This window comes from Cupressus sempervirens, chromosome 4 (assembly GCF_028749045.1).
Source record: "Cupressus sempervirens isolate cs-2001-9-10 chromosome 4, ASM2874904v1, whole genome shotgun sequence".
NCBI classification, from domain to species: domain Eukaryota; kingdom Viridiplantae; phylum Streptophyta; class Pinopsida; order Cupressales; family Cupressaceae; genus Cupressus; species Cupressus sempervirens.
Window position 1 is genome coordinate 915,393,527 of NC_143121.1, and position 20,882 is coordinate 915,414,408.

Below are 20,882 nucleotides of genomic sequence, written 5' to 3' on the forward strand. Positions count from 1 at the left end.
AAAACTGACATGGGATGTAAAAGATATGCATGCCGGAGTCAAAAATAGGACTTTGGACTTCAACAGTAAAAATAAGCAATAAAAAAGCATCAAAACCAAAAAATACCTACACCAAAATCTCCGTCTTGGAACCAGCTTTCCGGCGCTTCTTTCGGATCGGAAAAATACCTCCGTATGCAAGAGTTATGGCCAAAAAACCACAAGTAGGTCCAAAACCAAATCAAGAGAGGTGCAAGGTAGGTTGATGACATCGCGCTGACGTCAGCAAGTCATGCGATTAAATTTGACGGCTTGGAGGCCGTCGCCGCAAAAAAATGCCATGTGGCAGGTACAGATGATGATGTGGCAGGGGCCACGTGGCAATGTGCCACGTAGCACGCCTGCCACGTGTCACACGCGGATTGGATACCTTCTGCTGACTGTGCAGTAGGGCCAACTGTCTGGCAGGCTGAGCTGACGGCGGGCAGAGGCAGCCGCAGGGGCGGCGGAACTGCGAGGAGGTGGCCGCAGGGCGGCAACAAGGAGGAGCCGCTGGCGGAGGGCGGCGGATGGGCGGCGGCCGGGAGGAGGCCGGGCCGCGGCGGAGCGCGGGCGGCGCTGCCTGCTGCGGCCGCTGCGGGCTGCGCGTAGGTGGCGCGGCGGTGGCGCTGCCACAAATATATATATATTTTTAAAAGAAACCGTCGCTGCGTCTGTACGACCGTACGGCAGACTCCTGGAGGCCTCAAAAAATCGCCAAAAATGCCCTGTCTCCAAAAATGAAAAGCTTTATATGAATCCTGACTGCAAACGGCCTTCCGGATCCAATGGTGATGTCTGTTTGGGCTGAAAGTGCTCCGAAAAATCGCTGATCCCCTGATTTGAAGAAAAATTGCACAAACAAACTAGGGTTTGTGACTTCAAATCACAGCTTCAAAATTTCTTCAACGAAGCTGCAACAGGAAGGCTTTGATACCATGTTGGAGTTGAGGAAAGCCAACTCCGAAGACGCCAAGATCACCTGCATGCAAAACCTGTCAAAGAGAAGCCATAGAAGGGGAGGAGCATGGAGCACGGGCAAAAACCCTAAACAGACATGAGAGACATCATGAATGCAAACACAATAAGAAATGTATTTACAATAATGTGATGTTGTTATTATGTGATATGATACAAAGAGGAGAGCTCAAATATAAAGAGCTCATGGAAGCTTGAAGAACAAGCTGTAAGGTGGTAGAAGATAAGTGTGACAACTAGAAGGGAACAAACTCCCGTGTTGTCAACAACTAACCACTACATGCATTAAATATAAAATATTAAATAAATGCATGACCTAAGTAAGCTTAAGCAATAGAATAAATAATTAAATATTAATTATTTACTCTAACAATTAGGAGTTGGTAGACTAAATGCATCTAGAAAGATGTCTTTAATGTCTTGTAATGCCTTCTTTTGCCTGTGTTCTCTCCTTAGCATTTCTTGATGCTTTTTTCCTTTCTAAGGTCTATTGTAATATGACTACTTGTTCTATTTTCATGGTATCATAATAATATTTAGGTATAAAAATTTATTCATCAAGGTTTACATCTCCATATTGAATTACCTTTTCAGCCTTTGATGAAATTGGGCTTGGTACTGAGATCTGTAATGGAGTAGCATCTGTGCTCAACATTTGAAGAGTATGACTAGATGGAGTGCTAGATTTTGGTAAGGTTACTGGGGCTTGGATGGTAGTTTTCTCCTTCACTTGTGGTGTTATTTGAATCTCTTCAGGCTTGTCCTATTCTACAATAGTATCTTTTCTCGAACCTTGTCCTTGTGTTGTAGGTGTAGATAGTTCTATTTGACCCATTCCTTGCCGTTTATAGTAGCAACATGTACTTCCATTGTGTACTTCTCTTCAATGTCATTCTTGGCTATTGTATTAACCTTGTTAGATGCATCTTATATTATTTGGATTAAAGGTTGTACATTGATTATTGGAGGGATAATAGAAGGTGGTTCTTATGGATTCACCTTTTCCCTTTCAATATTAATCACAAACTTTTGTAGCTCATCTGCCCTAATCAAAACATGATTATTACAAAGTTTAGCTTATAATGTAGACTATTCTAATACCTTCTTCAAGTTATCTTTAGTGATGGGATTGATGTTCTGACCTAATTGATCAAAGGCATCTTTAACAATTACGGTTGTAGTGGTCTCAGTTGTGACATGTAGAGTAAAGACATTTGGCAATTGTGTTTCTTGCACACTTTGTTCTTCTGGCTGCTCTAGCTCAGATGTTTCTTTTTCATTTACTTCCATTTCTATTCCTCCTTTATTCTCATCATCATCTTCATCATCATTGACCTCTATGGGTTCAAGTTCTCCTTTCTTTACTGTAGTCAATCCATATGTTACTTTCTATATTTGTGTGGACATTTTTACTACATCTTCAATATTATTTTGCAAAATGTTAAAGGCTATGTATTTGGGTGTGAACCTAACAACATACTTCTTCAAAACCTTAGCAATTTGTGCCTTAGTTAATTCAAGCATCATTTGGGCTAGTGTAGTCTCCTTGATTTGTTTCTCCAAGTTTAGACACTAATGCTTTTTTTGCTCAACTATGTCATATAGACTCTTTGACATAGAGTTGGAAAATTCTAGTGGGGTTGTCTTGAATTTTTCCATCATGGAATATATGGCCTCCTCTACTTTTTTTTTTCTCTATTTTACTCAATTTATCAAAATCAACATGACTGAATCTTGATAGATTTGCATTATTCTTAACATTTTCACATAAATGTTCAAGATCTAAAAGAGGATTATGATTCACCACTTTAAGTTGTGCAACATAATTTATTCTTGGTCTGTTCTACTCTTAACCTTCTTCCTCTACTTTCTTGGTCCTTTCCTTGGCCTTTTGTATAGTTTCATGTGTGATGGCTCTTGTTGTAGGTATAGTGGACTTGGGCTGACTTGGTTTGGCAATTTTCTTAGTCCTTGCCATAGGTTGTGCCTTGACCTTCCTCTTCCTTGACTCAGTAGGAGTAGGTGCTTCCTCAACTTCTTCTCCCTCAACACCCTCAGTCTCCTCCTCTTCTTTGTGTTATCCCATACCTTGAGTCAATGCTAGAGTTTCTTGTGTTTGGGTTTCTTCTTCCTCTTTATCCTGTTCTTCTTCTTCTTCTTCTTCTTCCTTGGCACCTTCTTTGAACTAAGCTTTCAAATTCTTCACTATCTTTTCCTTTTTCTTCAAAACTGAAGCAATTTTCAAATCCATGGTAATCTTGGATGTTACCATCTAACAATTTCCAAATATTTTTACAGTTTTGTCTATCTCTTCAACCACTAAAGTTATTATGGTTGTAGAGGCTTCATCCACATTTATTTCATAGCCTAAGGGTCTCAATGATCTTACCCTTTGTGTGGTGGCTTGTACAAATGTATAATCATCATCTAGAAGTAAAAATACATCATCATAGTTTTTATCAACTAAAGACATCAGTATTATTAGTCTTCCCTTCATCGACTTCTTGAAGTCTTCAAAATAACTTGTCATCACAGATTCAATTTTTTTCTCCTAAGTGCTCAATATACTCACCAATCTGTGTAGCTACTAACCTATTAGTCTTCCATGAAACTATTCCAAATGTTGGAAAGGTATTTTGTACATAAAAGAATATACAAATCAATATAGAGTCAAATTTTCATTGTGCACTCTTACATTTCTAGAATGCTCTAAGGTTTTCCATCAATTATTGAAATTATAGCTCTGCTAGATTATAAGTATGATCTTTCTTGTCAATATTGTATCCAAAATCCATAGCTATACTAGATTGATAAAACTTGTGTGATATAACCCTTACAAAATTTTTTATTAGAGGGTCAGTGATTGCATCTATTGTAATGCCTCTCTTGTTCTAGACAGCTCCAATATTCTTTTTAATTTCTTCCTTCAAATCACTTCTCAATGTCTTAGTCTGATTTAGGGTTGGGTAACCAGTAACTCTATGGGTTATTCTCTTAGTAATTTTAATATATCCATTCTCCATCCATAATGAACCATCATGAATTCAACTAAGCACTATCCTGATCCATTCTGTCTTGAATATATTCAAAAAATCTAGGGCTCATGTTAACCCCTTTCTCTCAACAATTTTGAATTCTTCTTTCAAAACACCATTGTCAAAAAGTTTGTTCTAGGCTTCTCTAATTTCCATATCCCCAATGCTTCCCATCTTATAGTTGTAACATTTTCTCACATCTTGTATCATTATCACATTTGGTGGAATCATCGATAATGCGCCAGAAGGGTCTTGCTTATAAGAAATGTCAAGAATAGCTTTGAAAATGGGCTGCTTGACTTCATTACTTACTAACCAAATGTTTAAAACTTCCAATCCCTCTACATTCTTTAAACTTGACACCATAATGTGAAACTAGGTTTCATGAAAATTAAGACTACATAGCTCGACTATTGATAAATACCTTATGAAATCTAATGAAAAGGTGTTAGATCACTGCTAGAATCTTCTGCAACTACTTAGAATATATTTCAAGATTTCCCTCTACTCTACTTGCTCTTTCTTAAATTTGAAATGGTGAATAATGAGCTAAAATTGATCAAATACCCTTAAAAAACCCTGTAATTAATGCTGAGTGCTTACACAACTGTAAGCTCAATATCAACCAATTTTAGGCTCACTCGACATCCATCAACATTTTCATCTCTTGGCAGCCATTATGAGCTCAGAATCAACTACCTAGTCTGATAGCTTGACATCTTCTAACATTCCTCTCAACACATATATTAAACTTTTCATTCTCAACAACAACATGAAAAACTCGAAGACTTGTCTTGAATTCCTAATAACATCTTGCATCTTTATTTATGCTAATTTAGTCCTCTTAATACTATAACCTTTTGGAATTGATGTATGATATAACTTTTAGATATCAATCCCACATACCTTTTTCTTTCCTAGTTTGATGAGGTGTGATCACCTAACCCATTGGGTGAAGTGAACCCTTCTCCATTTGATGTGTTGCAATCATCTTTTTTTTTCTATGTCATTCATCTCATCGGTGATGTGTTCAACATTTTCCTTCCCTTTACCTTTATCAAATTCAAAACTTGGTGCCTTTAACTTTGTTGCACAATGCATACTAATATGACTAGTCTTCAAATAGCTAAAAAATGTGGTTTGACTTAACCACCTTTGATAGTTACCACTGCAGTGTGTCCTTATATAATTTTTAGGAACATGTCCATATTCTTGACAATAATGATAGCTATATCTTGTATTACAATTCCAGTTATAAGAGTTTCCATTGTTCCTTACCTTTTCTAGCCTATTTCATGACCACATGGGTTTGGATCTACATTCAAAAGCTCGATGTCCATACTTGTGATAGTTGTAGCAATAACCTTCAAATCTTTGTGTATGCATGGTCTTGGTTCTTCATTCATGTGCTTGATGACCTTGCCTTTTTCACTTGTGGCAGTGAACCATGTTCTTAGGCTTAACATTCTAATTTGTAGTCTTGCTTCTACACATATTAGCAGTATGTTCTTTCTTACCACAATTATAACAAGTAGGTTTGGAGTTCTTACCTTTTTTGTTGCTTTCCTTAGCATTTTTAGATGACTCTCCTTCTTTAGTGCTTGTGTATCTTAGTCCAGATGTAACATTCCTAGATCTAGGGGATCTTAATAATTGCTTAAAGTATTTGATGGCTTCATTTGGCTAGTTGAAACTTTCAACATATTCCTTTTCTCTCTTTAGATCACTCTGCAATTGTTCATTCTGCAACTTCAATGTAGTTATCTCAATATCCTTGACATTTAACTCATATTTGGCATTTATCATTTGACTTAGAGTATCCAATTGCATATTGGAAATCTTGGTTAGCTTTGTTGACTTCTCTTCTAGTCTATTGTTCAAAATTCTTTTTTCTTCTTCAATCATGGATTTTTCTTCCACGACATTTTATCTTTTGTTTAGTTACCTCACATAGTAGTATGGCTTGTGATTATTGCTCTAAATTGAGATTTTTAATTTTCTTAGCTTGTACTTTATTCTTTTTTATCAAATCTATAATTATTGCATCAAATTCATTAGAGTCACCATTGGGAAATAGCTTTGTAGTGTCAATATCTTTATATTGTGTGTCATTCTCTGCAATAGAAATTTCTTTACTTATCTTCAAGGATTTCTTTAGTTCTTCTCTTACTTCATCCAATTGATGTAGAATGAGTTGTATCTCAATTCCCCAATTCTCAATAATATTTTCCAATTTGTAGACTTCCATTTCAAGATCTTTCCTTAAAGCTACAAGTCTTCCTTTTTTGAGAACTAAGCTTTGATACCAATTGTTGGAATTTACAATAGGAAAGGTAGACTTCTAGGGCGGGAGGGTGTGAATTAGTATTTTAAACTTGGACCCATAAAATTTTCACCACACATCCATCTCATACATTCAATGAACAACATATAAAACATGTACATCTAAATCATGTAAACACAAATAAGTAATCACACACATATGGAACCAAATATGATTACCCAAAATGCCTCCAGGTGAGAAGGTAAAACTAGGGTGGAAATGACACCCACAAATCTTCACTATTGCAACAATAAAGTGTATCCAATAAAGGTTACAATATTTTGATCAAGAAGCATGATCTACCCTATGAAAGGCCTACCCTATTAAAGGCTTATAAAGACATTTAGGTCTCACCTTGTTAGAGGATTTAAACACCCTATTAGAAGTGTGCCTATTTAAAGAAATTTAACTTACAACTAAGTAAGCACCCTGTTAAAGGATTTCATACAACCTATTATAACTACTCTATTAAAAGATTTAACTGAAATCACCTATTATGATATCTTAGCATAGATCCTATAGTTGGCACTTGAGAATGTCTAAATGATGTCATCTCTAAACAATGTCTTTTTGATCCTTCTTGATTAGATGTCTCTTTGCTATATAATTTTATCTATCCTTTGTTTTGTTCTAACTGATTTTGCAATGTAGTTTCACTTGATAACATCCAAGTTACCATGAATTCTCTATTTCCACATGAAAAATATCATTTTCACTCCTTCAACATTCTCTCACATACTCTCATAAAGTTTAGGGTTTTTCCTCCTTAAGAAGACTTTGGTGACTTGGGGTTAGGTATGAATCTACGATCGAGATTCATCCATTTTGCTAATTAATCCTTCCTATTTTGTGATTGGTTGCATGCAATTGCATAGGGAATCCAAATAGAGATTCATCCTTATCTCCAAAATATCTAAATTCAATCTTAAGTTGGCTCAAAAATGGTTTACATAGTTGTTTGTGCCTTTACAAAAAAATATGTCAAAACTATTTTAATTGACATCTAAAGTCTCTAATGCTTGACATACATAAACATTTCTATTGCGACTCGGCACCTATATTACTCGACATCCACTATTTACTCAACTTCTATGTTACTGGGCTCCTATGTCACTTGGTATATACTATATGCTTGACACTTGGGTGACTCCACACATGAGTGGCTCAACACTCATTATAACTTGGCATGGTCTATTGTTTACATGTTGTGCTTGGCATGTACTACTAGTTTGACATGAACTAAGTAAATGACTTAAGTGTGTTGACACTCACTTGTCAAAACCAATCTGAGATCAACAAAAATCCTTAACCCTATTAGATGTTGTTTCAACCCTATTAGGAGTTGGTATTACAATTATAGAATGTATGCAAGAGGAGCCCACTATCCAAACATGAAATGTACAATAAAGTTCCTTTACATAAAAGGATAAATATATAAACCTCTTTCTTACTATCTTCTACTCTTCACAATCTTCTGATTATACATTAGATTTCACATCTCATTGAGTTCACATAACATGTATATAGTCTATGCGTAAGTTTTCATATCACATATTAGTTGCACATTACATTGCATATACAATATTTCTTTTATACCTTTTTTCATTTCATAGAACTTGCCCTATCAGCTTCAAGATTTCACACACTTGGAAAAACATAAAAATAAATCTTGCTAACTTAGGTTTAACATCTAGGATGCCATATCTAATTGGTTAAATAATTATTTCATAAAAAAAATAAGTCTTTAACCTATAATTTCCCATTTATTATTATGATCTATTATTTCCTATGCACTGTTTGTTTGGTAATTACTATTGGAAATAACAATGGGAAAGTAAGTTATGAGAGGTGGAGGGGGGTGTGAATCAACACGTAAAACTTTTGCCTCTAAAATATATCATTATCAATCTTCTCATAACTTAACATATAAACTGAAATAACTTAACATGCATCATATCCATAGCATAAAGTAAATAACACATAACACAACAAATTGATTACCTAGAAACCCTCCAAGGAGAGGGTAAAATAGTTGTAAGTTATGACCAATTATGGCTACAAACTTTTGATCATAAATTATGATCTACCATATGAGGGGTCTATCCTATTAAAGACTTAAATGATTTTTATTTCTCACCTTGACTAAAGGATTTCAAACTCACAATTAACTAAGCACTCTATTAAACAAATTACATGTTAGGACTACTCTATTAAGAGATTTACTATGTATCACATGTTAGAATGATTCAATACCTAATCCTTTGATTAGTAATTTCCTACTTGATGTCATATCTCCTCTTTAATGGTTGTTTCTCGATCCTTCTAATTAGATCTATCCTTTCTAAACCTCTCATTTCTTGTCTCTATTCCTCTTAGACTGATTCTACTTTGCATAACTCTTACATAGTCATCATAGCCACCATGAATGCTCTTTGAACTCTTAGCATTTGTCTCCTTGCACATGAATCATCCACCTAACTCTTTCAGGGTTTACCTATTTATATAAGCATTGGTGGAGATGGGCTAGGTCAAAATCAATGGTTGTGATTGATCCGTATTATTGCCTTAAGCTTCTCTAAATATGATTGGTTGCATGCATTGCATAGGGATTAATAATATGACTCTATCCTTATCTTCTATAATTGAAACAATTATGTTTATGTCGGCCAAAAATAGTTTACATAGTATTTTGTGCAATTAAAAAAATTATTTCAAAATTTTTTCACTTAACATTGATAGGCTCTGATGCTTGGCCTTCATTGTGCTCATTATGTTGATAATTGACTCTTGAATGACTTGACACCTTCTATTGCTCGACACCTAAATCACTTGGCACACACTATTTATTTAGAACATTCTGTTTGCTCAACACTTGAGTGACTTGGAACACTCTGACTACTTGAAACCTATTGATTCTTAGCAAATACCATCATATATTATGCACTTAGCTCACATTGATTACTTGGATTGCTTTAATCACTAAACATACACTATGATTATGGTAGAAAATGACGAAGTGTTTTGTCATTGCCTTGTCAAAACCAAAATGAGATCAACAATCCCCCCATTGACATGAATGGACAAAACACTTTGTCATGGCATATACATCCTTATTTTGTGCATAAGTCAGACAATGTATGTTTCCTTGCTCAACTTCTATACAAATCTTTAAAAATTACAAAATTTGTCCATCTTTCATACCTTATTACTCCCCCTGAGTAAATACTTTTTTTTTTTTCTACTTCTATTACTCCCACCATGTAGATAACCACCTTGACAAATATTTTCAAAAATTAAAAAATTTTCATAATCCCCCTTCTTTGACACTATGTCATGTGGGTGGCACATTGGTTGTGTGATTATCCAAAAATGACTTGTGTAACTCCAAAATTATCTTCAAAGTTCCATCCCAATTATCTACTAATGCATCTAGAGATTGGACTTGTATTTGTAGCTAGGCATCAAGGTCAACTAAGCCTTCATGTGTAGAAAGTGTAGGATTTGAGCAAAAGTGCACAACAAATCCACGAAGCCCAAGAAAACCTGCATGCAAAAAATTTGTCATAGAGAAGAAAAAGACAAGAAGAGGCAAGGGTTTGATCTGATAAACTTAGATGAAGAAAATATTATTCAATGGATCTTCATAATGAAAAATACAACAAGATCAATCCTTATAAAATGAGATCAAAACCCGAAAAGGGTAACCTAAAGCCTAAAAAAGCTAGGTTGCATAATATAATTAATAAAATATTAATTATATGCACCTACAAGATAGATTAAGCAAACTAGAGTAGTAGGAAACTTATTTAATTAAATCAAAGTGATTTAATTAATAAGTGCAAACAAATAATTACTCTAACACCCCCCTTAAGAGAAGCTCAGGAGGTAAGCTAACCTAGGACAACTATGAAAGTAGGAAAATTGGGTCCCAACAACAAGGCCTAATCAAGTATCCAATCACAAAAAAATCTCTATAAAGAGGGGAAATAGAGAAAACCACATGGAAAAATCCTACTCCAAAAAGAGATAGCAAAGAATGTTCTAGAAGAAGGAACAAAGAGATCAAAAGAGAATCATTAAAAAATGAAGAACTGCAAAACTTTGTCAAAATGCTAATCTATAGAACCTCCATGCAAATAGAAGGCACAAATTGAGCATGTCTATATGGTAGATGATCCATCTCACTGAAATGCATAGGTAGCCAGCCACTGCAATCACCTAGTATGTAGGATCAAGTACTAAATACATAGCTCACATCAACAAACCATCAACCAAAGAAGCATAGAACAACAATATAACCCTCCCTTAATGCAGGTGAGGTGACAGGAAGCTGAAAAGGTGGGCCAAAGAATCCCCTACAATACAAAAATTAGACACATCGAGAGTGAGGTACAAACACCAATAAAGGCATGTGTCATCGATACTGCATGAGGCAAAAGAGAAAGAGGGCCTATAAGTGGCAAACAACTATCCCCCCCATGGCATTTTATAAAATAGTGCAAGTACAATGAATCACAATGATGAAAAGGATCTTGAAATGCAAGAGTGGCACGTTATCTTAGTGCGTTTGCATAAAGATGCTTACAATGAATATGAACAATGATCAGAAAAAGCATAAGGCTGATACAACAAAAGGTATAGCCCTAAAAAAACATCAAAAGAAAAAAAATCTATCCTCAGACCTAAAAAAACCAGGATATCCACCAGCATGCAAAAATGCAGAAGGCTGAATAAAATGTACTTGGAGAAGAATCTGGAACAACAACTAGCATCACCAAAAAGAGTACAAAAAGAGCTTTCTAGCAATATAAAGAAGTCCAAAATTAGAGATCGGATACTCAAGATATGCCTCCCAGAGTGCAAAAATAGAACATCCAGCTTTGATTGACAAAACAGGCAACTAAACTACACCAAAACCCAAAAATTCCTATACTAGCATCTCTGTCTTGGAACCAACTTTATGGCACAATTTTTAGATTGAAAAAATACGTCTGTATGCTCAAGTTATGGTAAAAAAACCATCAGGGCCTTCGGAATGCATGAAATTATTTATTTATTTTTTAATAATAAAAAAATAAAAAATAAACCTTCAAAAAATCATGCCACCACTAGAGCGGAGGTCAACGGCTGAGCTGCTAGTGGGCAATGGGTAGAGCGACGACAGTGGCAGGAGGTCTACCACATCGGAGCCATTGTAGCATCGCTCATAGGTGGTGGTGGTGAAGTCGTAGCGGTCTGCGGACTGCTGGTGGTCACCATCGATGGTTACCACCGACCACTAGCAGCTTCAATGATCGCTGGTGGTTTTTTAAAATTGCAGTGATAAATAAAACCACTCTTTGCAATTTTTGTGTTATTTTAAATTTTTTTTTTGCCTCGATCTACATGCCAAGGGCCATATGGCCTTGTCGAGCAAAAAAATTTTGCCTCCTAGATCAACGTTTTCCAAATTGGATAAATTTAATATCAAAATAGGGGTTTTGATGCCTTCTAAATCCAATCTATGAGGTCTTTTTGGCCTCAAACAGCTCCAAAAATTAGTAACCCCCCTATTTTCTTATAAAAAGCCCAAAAAAACACTAGATCTAATTTGCCAAACCCTTGTTCTCCCATTTTCTTGAAATATTGAACAAGCTACAATAGATTTGGCTCATATACCATGTAGGATTTGAGCAAAAGTGCATAAAAAATCCATGAAGCCCAAGAAAACCTGCATGCAAAAAACCTATCATGGAGAAGAAAATGACAAGAAGAGGCAAGGGTTTGATTTGATAAACTCAAATGAAGAAAATATTATTCAACGGATCTTCATCATGAAAAATACAAAGAGATCAATCCTTATAAAAGGAGATCAAAACCCAAAAAGGGTAACCTAAAGCCTAAAAAAGTTAGGTTGCACAATATAATTAATAATATATTAATTATATGCACCTACAAAATAGCTTAAGCAAACTAGAGTAATAGGCAACTTATTTAATTAAATCAAAGTGATTTAATTAATAAGTGCAAACAAATAATTACTCTAATAGAAAGATATGTATCTTTCTTCATCAGTGTTTCAACAAATGCTAGTTCCTTTTGCAATACTTAAATGTGAGGTGTCAATATGGACTAGATACTGATCAAAGTAGATATGATATTCACATCTTTTTCTACAGCTCAGCAAGCCTACTTTGAGTCATTAGTAACTACTAAAAATGTAATTGACTATTACCAAGAGATTGTTTTAGTGTGGTACCTATGAGTTACAAATCTCCTTACAGCTGATCAATAGCATGTTGGGTCTCCTTAGTGAATATCTCTACATTTCATAGTTTTGTCTATAGATAGAAAATATTCTCTAACACCTTCTTTACATTTTCTATCTTGGTAGCTAGATCAACCTATCTAAGTGTAAGGGCACTAGATATCTTTTCTCGAACCTTTGTGTGAAACTTCCTTTCAGACCATTCTAGTAGTTTTACATTTGTGTCCAGGTCTTCATCATGAATCTTATCCACAATGTTGAAAAGTTTCTCTATAATAGGATTATCTTCATTTATATCTTGGAGACTGAAAGCATCAATAAATATATCTTTTGATTTCATGTAACACTTTATTTTTCTTGAGTTCCCTCCTTAAGATTTCTTTCCTTTTCTTGATGAGGTGTGATCCCCTTAAAACCATAAACTCATAACAAAAATAAAGAAATAAAAATAAATGAGAGAACAAAAATATGGACTTCTTATTTGCACCACAAATTTGAAATTACATAATTTACAAGTACAATATTCTAACCCACATGGACACCTTCATTACAATAATCTACAAGACTAACCTATGAACTACTACCCAGAGTTGTCTTAGACAATGTTTATGCCTTTCCTAAATAGGCAATTTTATGCCACTCAGGAAGGTTCTAAATGATCAAACCTAATACCTAGGGCTGACAGACCCTAACAATACATAAAGAGTTGACTAAATACATATTTGACAAATTATTTTAGAAAATTTAGTAGCCCAACTTTCGAAGGCCATAACTCTCAAACCATTGCTCTGATTTGCTATTATAACCACTTTTCAGAAATGCCAACTCCTAATCCATAGGCTTGGAACCACATAAGTTCCCTTCTGTTGAGATTTTAGATGTCATCTAGACACTCTAAGGCCTTAAACGGTGAGCCTAAAGATTTTTCTACAAATGTTTCCATTGAAAATCTGCAATAACTTCTCTAATACTTAAACTGGAGCAATGAGATTTTTATAGTAGGCTTATAATGCCAAAATGAACTTTCATGTAGAAAATGTGAAAATTCCGAGATCATATGACAAACTTAGTAAAAATAGCAAGTTCCCATAAATAGTAACCACCCTGTCTACTAATCCTTATTAAAATAGAAAATACTGAAAATAAATTATTTTTGGGTGATGCAAGATTGCTCTTACACCTAGGGTAATTTGAGAAGTGACTCTATCACATCTTAGGTGTTTAGAGGAAAACCAAGACAGTTAACTTCCTCCTTTGCGAAGCATGATGAATCCTCAACTAACCTCCCTTTCCATTTGACTAGATATTCCTCATAAGTTTTATTCTTAGTACTTTTGCTAGCACGACTATCCAATATCTCCTTAGTCTCCTTTATAGTCGAACTAGCTACTAGAATACTCCACAATGCTTCTGCAACTTCATCTCCACCACCTTCTTCATAATAATCTATCAAATATGAAATGTTAAATACTAGTGAAATATTCAATTCAGCAAGTAACTCCACTTCATACACATTTCTAGAATCATGTTATTTCATTATTTTGCACAGTCCAAAATCCTTCATCTTCAACTTAGTATATGTACCTACTAGAAAATGCTCCTTTCTCAAATGAACTATGACTTCATCTCCAATATGAAATTTGTTATACCTCCTTTCCACATCTACCTTAGCCTTGTACTATGTCTTTATCTCTATAATGTACTTCTGCACCTCCTCATGGATTTTCTTCAAATGTTTAGCAAAATCTTCTACTTCAGCACTACTTATCTCTCCTTTATCCAACTGCCATAATTCATAAGCATTTCTGGGACTACTCCTATATACAATTTGGAATTTTGATTTACACTTACTCCTATTGACATACTTATTATATGAAAATTCTACCTATGGTAAAATCATATCCCATCCTTTTGGTTTATCTCCAACCAAACATCTCAGCGAGTTTCCCAAACTATGATTCACAACGTTTCTCTATTCATTAGTCTATGGATCATGTGATAAACTAAACTTCAACTCCATCTTCAATTTAGTCCACAATGTATGCCAGAAATACCCAACAAATTTGGTATCTTGATTTAAAACTATACTCTTTGGAAGACCATGTAGTCTCACCACTTCTCTGAAAAATAATTCTGCTACATGAATAGCATCACTAGTCTTCTTGCAAGGAATAAAATGTGCCATATTTGAAAACCTATCAAACACCACAAAAATAAAATCATGCCCATGTTGAGTCCTCGATAATCCAAGAACAAAATCCATTTTGACATCTTCCCACAACTTCTCTGGTATAAAAAATGGCTAATACAACCATGTATTCTACTTCACTCCTTTTGCCATCTGACATACTTTGAAACTTTGTACAAACTTCTTCAGATCTTGCTATAACTATGGACAATAATAATTCTTAGCAATAAAAGAAATGGACTTATCTATGCCAAAATGCCTAAGAAATCCTCAATTATGCTTCTCCTTGATGAGATTCTCTCTCATTGAACTTCTTGGGATGCACAATTGGCTTCCTTTAAACAACATACTATCCTAGATCATGAAATCCAACCACTTTGTCCTGTCAATTATAATAGGTTCTGTACAAGCCTCCCATGCTTCACCAAAAATTAGGATCATTTGGATATAAAGTACATAGTTCCTTGAATCCAACTACCTCTATGTACATTTATGTCAGCAAAATTTGTCTCCTACTAAGAGCATCTGCAACTCTGTTAGACTTCCCTATTGGAAATAAATGAGGAGAAACTAAGAGCAGAGTGGTGAATTAGTTACTACAAATATAAATCCTAGATCCCTTAGATGTCAGTACAAAATAAAAATAAATAACTAAATACTACCGAAGCTCAATAAACACACAGAATGTTGTAACTCAGTAGTAATTAGATTAACTCAATAAAATATTAACTTAAGAATCATTAGATGTTATCTAAGATTACTATTACTTTAACTTAGTTGCAAACACATAAAAAAAAATAGCATGAACACATTTGACACTAGGATTTAACATGGAAACCCAATTTGGGAAAAACCACCAATAGCAACTAATTACTAATTTTTAGTCTTTTGAAATGAGACCTATTAGGAGCCAACCCTATTATAAGTTACAAAACACATTGTTAGGTGTGATCCTATTAAAGGATTTAATCACCCTATTAGGAGTGACCTAGTTAGAGGTCTTGAGAATAATTCAATGGAATTGTCACCTTGTTAGAGGATTTGCAAATAGTTGTTAAGCCAACTTTGTTAAGAGATTTAGATCACTTCTACAATGGTTAGAGAGTAACAATGAGTTGACCTGATTTGAATGCAACTTGATTACTAATTTTAGATCTCTATTCAGACTTGTACTTGATCCTTCTTGATTGAATATGGCTTTGCTGCACCATAAGGATATTTTTCTTATCCTTCAAATTTTCTTCTTTTGCTTACTAATAGATCTTCAATCACATCACCATAATTTTCACATTCTCTTGCACTTACTTGTACACTTTCTTCCACACTTTGAAATCACAACTTGACCTTATATTTATACCTTTCACTTTTTCAATTTGTCTCAAATACAACTTACAATAATCAATATTCATCACCTTAGTTGGTTGGAATCAATAGATAACAAAATAAGAAAATCCTTTGCTAGCTGACCTTGCTTGATAGAAACTAACTTCTAAAGTGATTTCTTTCATTAACCAATATAATCTTGGTTAACACTATAATCTTATGAAAATCCTTTGGGAACTAAGTGAGCTCAGCTAGCACTGGTTTCATCCAATTTTCTTGTGATGCCTGAGTGAACTCAATAGACACTGCCTTCTCAACTAGGAAAATATAAGAATGCTCGGTAGATACTGAGAACTATCTTCACTTCCTGAATGAGCTTGACATATACTAATTGATAATGATTATGACATTTGTGTAACATCAAAGACAACACACAATTAATCAATTGTATCCAAAAATCTCCCTCTTTGGCATTGATGGCAACAAAACATGTCATAGCACAATGAAATTTTGGATTTGAGAACTCCTATTAGTATGAGCTCTTTCTTTTTACTAAATTATATCTACAATAGCTATTACCAAGTTTATTCAGAACATTCTCCCTCTTTCAGCATACTTCATCTTTTAGAGGACTTCTCCCTCTCTGGTTTTTGACTTTATTCTGGTTCCAAAGATTTCTTAGAGATATGATAGTAAAATTCTCCCTGTTTGACAACACATGCCAAAGATAATAACTCTATAAATTCCAATGTGCCTTAAGTACTGATTCATCTGTAATATGCCCTTGCTAATTCTGTACCAACTGATTGATCTTCAATAGCTTCTAGTTGATGCATTTACTAAACTTCATTTAGTGAATTTCATATAGGAGAATGAACCTTAAATTACCTCTTAGATACAAAAATGCATCCTTAGGTAATGTATTTGTGAATATGTCTATAATCTATTCCTTTGTGTTCACATATTCCAATCTGACTTCTTTATCTTGCACCAATTCACTTAAGAAGTGATATTTTATAGTAATATGCTTTGTTTTGGAATGCATCACTAGATTCTTTGATATTTTGATTGCATTGGTGTTATCACAATATATGACAACTAGATCTTTTATTTCTACCTTCATTCCTATTGGGACTCAAAATCGAAGCCCTAATTTTGAGTACCATTGAGAAATCAAGCCCTATAAACACTTTTTAATGCATGTGTACCTGCTTGTACTTGTGAGGCCTAAGAGGTGTTCAATGTTTCTAACACCTTGTATTCAGTGCATCTATGTGTTCCATGATGATAAATTGTCATTTTGAGTCATTTTATGAAGTCTTGTTTTGAGTAATTGTCAATTCTGCATTTTTGCTTAAGTGTCAATTAGTGATAGGAGGCCTTGTTTGCAATTGAATATCTCCCACCCAGTAATGTTTCATGACTTTCTACTTTGGGAATGTTTAGTATCCATATTAGTGAGCCTATGTTTTGGATTTTTAGTCATTTTGAGTCTTCTTAACTAGGTTTCGAATCCCTCAAAGTTGGTCTTTTAATGTTGTCATGCTGATACAATTTGTTCTAAATTCTAGAAGACCCTATTTGACTTGTTATAATTTTGACCCAGTTGACCAAAATGATGAAATTCCTTTTGCATTTCATTTTAGAGGTTAGAGAATTTCTATATTCCAATTTTGAGCTTATGATAAATCCATTTGATCAATTTTTGAACATGATTCCAAATGCAATTTGTAATTTTTAACCGGTGTCAAGAAGTACAGATTTGTCAATACCCCTATTCGTGATGTTATAACATGAAATTTGTGATAGGTGAGATTGAATGGATTGTACCATTGCATTATACTGCAAAAATTCTTAAGTGTGCCAATTTTGAAAACTTGACGAATCCATCTGCACATTTTCCCAGGTCCATTCCATTTGCAAATAATGTTTTTTTGTCAGTGTTTCTAGTTTGCAAATTCTAAGTAGCCCAGTTTGACCACTTGCCATTTGTGTCCTATTATTCATCATGAGCCTAAATCCTAGATTCATATTGTCCTCATGATAGTGAACCAAAGCCCCATTTTTCATTCTCCCAAGTGTCAGTTTACCTAGTTTTCAAAGCCAAATCCTAATGCATTTTATGGTTTTTTGACATGTTTTCATGCAAGCAGTTTTGAGAAGGTAACTTTGATAGTCAATATCTTTTGACTAAGAATTCTTCAAAAGACAAGATTTGACAAAGTAGGAGTATAAAGAACAAAAAATTAGTGTGCTAGTTTTAAGAGCCCAGTTAGAGGTTTGGGTTAGTTTAAAGCCAGTCAAAGGACCTCGTAGCACAAAGTTCACATGTTGCAAGAGAGTGACAAAATGACTTGTAAATGACATTTTAATGATCGATTTTGATTTTGATCTGTATTAGATGTCTAATGGATCAATTTGACATGTTAATTGTTCAAAGATGAAATTTTTTTTAGCCGGACCGACTTTGGGGCCTGGCTAAATTCATCAAATTTGTGACAGTCGGTAAGGATTTAAGATGTTTTCAAAGGAGGTGATCCTTTTGGTTATTGGATGGTGCAAACTATGAGTAAGGAGAATGTCCAAACTCATGGTGTTAAATTTGATTCATATGTAGCAACAACAGTGTCTTATATGAAGTTAACTTGCTCAAATGGGAAATTTGGAATGAAGTGCATCAAATCAAGAGCAAAAGATTGTCTCCATAGTTCTATGAAAACATTGACATATTGAAGGAGGCTAGGATGTTTCACGTCAATTCCATGGCTCTTCTTGAACATCTTGAAACTACTCTTTTTATAATAAAAATGTCAAAAGAGTTCAGAGGAATTATATTCTTTGATCCAAACCCACCTATGCCACTTTGGCGATCTCATGATGAGACAAGAAGAATTATTTAGGAAGCATGGAATGAGGCCAATGTGATTGAGGTAAAATTACAAGAGAAGAACTTTCACCTTTATGGCATGACAACATAAAGATCCTCATTGTAACTAGTGGGACCTTTTGGATACACCACTACATACTAACATTTGAGGGTCAAGTGATATGGACAAAGGATGCATTAGTTGCTTATGATACATGTGATAGGATTGGTGTTAGAGATGCAATAATAAAAGCTTTAATCAAAAAATTGACCACACAACTAGAGATATACAATAAATTAGAGAGGGCATGAGCAGTGGCAAGAGAATAGGGCATGACTTCTATCATAGATTAGAAAGATTGCATTAATAAAATGAAGGAATAAATAGAATTGATGGGATAATGACAACCTCAAATTCCTCCTCCTTCCCTTCTGCTGCAATGTTTATGGATATCGACACACATGAGAAGCAATGATATGGTTTGGGCATGAGTTTTTAAAGGGTGTCGTGACAGGAAAAACTCTATAGGTAGAGGGTAGTGTCATGGTAGAGAGAATGGGATGTTTTATTAAGGAGTTTGCATAGGAGGAATGTGGAAACTATAGGAAGAAGACCCATGCATAAAGAAAGAGGTCACTGCATAAAGGAAGTTGAGGGACTGCATTGGAAATAGGGAAGTCTAAAACCAAAGCTGTAGCTTGTAACATGGCAGAGGAAAGTGTAGCAAAGCCCATGACAAAGGCAAAAAAGACAGAGCCCACATGAAGGAGAGGGGAGCATTTCCCAACTCCATGCACACTAAAGGAGACAAACCCACATCAAGAAAAAATTGTAGGCCAGAAAAAGTGAGAGGCATCTATGTTTTGGCATGGAGGAGAGGACGTCATCAATGGTAGAAGCCATAGATTGCAAAACACATGCAATGAAACCCATGTTGAAGAGGGATAAAGCTACTGCATTGTGAGGAAAGTAATTATGGAGCAAGGTAGGGAAAATGTTAGGAAAGCTAGAAAGTAAGGCTGATTCGATAGAGGTTTGTAATAGCTTCATGGTAGTTTTTTTGAATGTGATACCAATGGTTCTGGAATGTCTTGCATTATAGCCAAGGATACTATTCAGCCAAAGGAAATTGATACTAATAGTTGAGTGGCTACTGCTATTCGAGAAGCTATCTACGACATACCATTTGGTTCATGTGAGAAGATTGAGATGTCTAGGACTTTAAAGAGAGCTCGGGTTGGTCTTCGAAACTATGACAAGGAAGCTGCCAATTAATAAGGAAGCCTATGTGTGCAAAGAAGGAAAATAGTCATAATAATTATCCCACACACATTGTGTTAGAGTTTTTTTTAATGTTTAAATGATATCACACAACATTGCATAGTGTCTTAAAGAGATATGGCTTTTACAAGCCTAGGCTTATGTAGTGTGGGGCTCGTGGTTAGTAGGAGTACTTTGAATCTTGAGCCTTGAAAAAAAAATTGATGTTCAAATGCCAAAATTGATTTCCACATGTCACATTCTGGGAAGTTCATTACGAGTGCACGAGGAGGAGAGAGAAAGACCTCTGATGCTACTCTTGAATAATGCTACGACCACCCCATGAGATTGGAAGGTAAAAGATCAATGTTTGAGATGCTACGAATGTAAGAGTGGGAGATTGAAGATAAAGGCTTTACACTCTTATGAAATTTGTAAGAGCATAATGATAAATTCATTATGATATGGTGCTACAAGAGATGGATTATATATTAATATAAGGATTAATATATGGAGCAAGAATTAAACAAATAAATTAATTAATTAAAAAATTCAAATGATGATGGCCCAATGGAGGATGGACATGTGGCAATGGAAGATTGGAGAGGAAATAAAATGATTTTAAAAAAAGGGTCCAAGGTTC

At 34.7% G+C, this 20,882-nt stretch overlaps 1 pseudogene; it reads left to right on the forward strand.

Annotated features, from left to right (window-relative positions):
- Positions 1 to 319: 319 nt before the first annotated feature.
- Positions 320 to 19,290, forward strand: LOC149564385 (fructokinase-like 1, chloroplastic; annotated as a pseudogene).
- Positions 19,291 to 20,882: the final 1,592 nt, after the last annotated feature.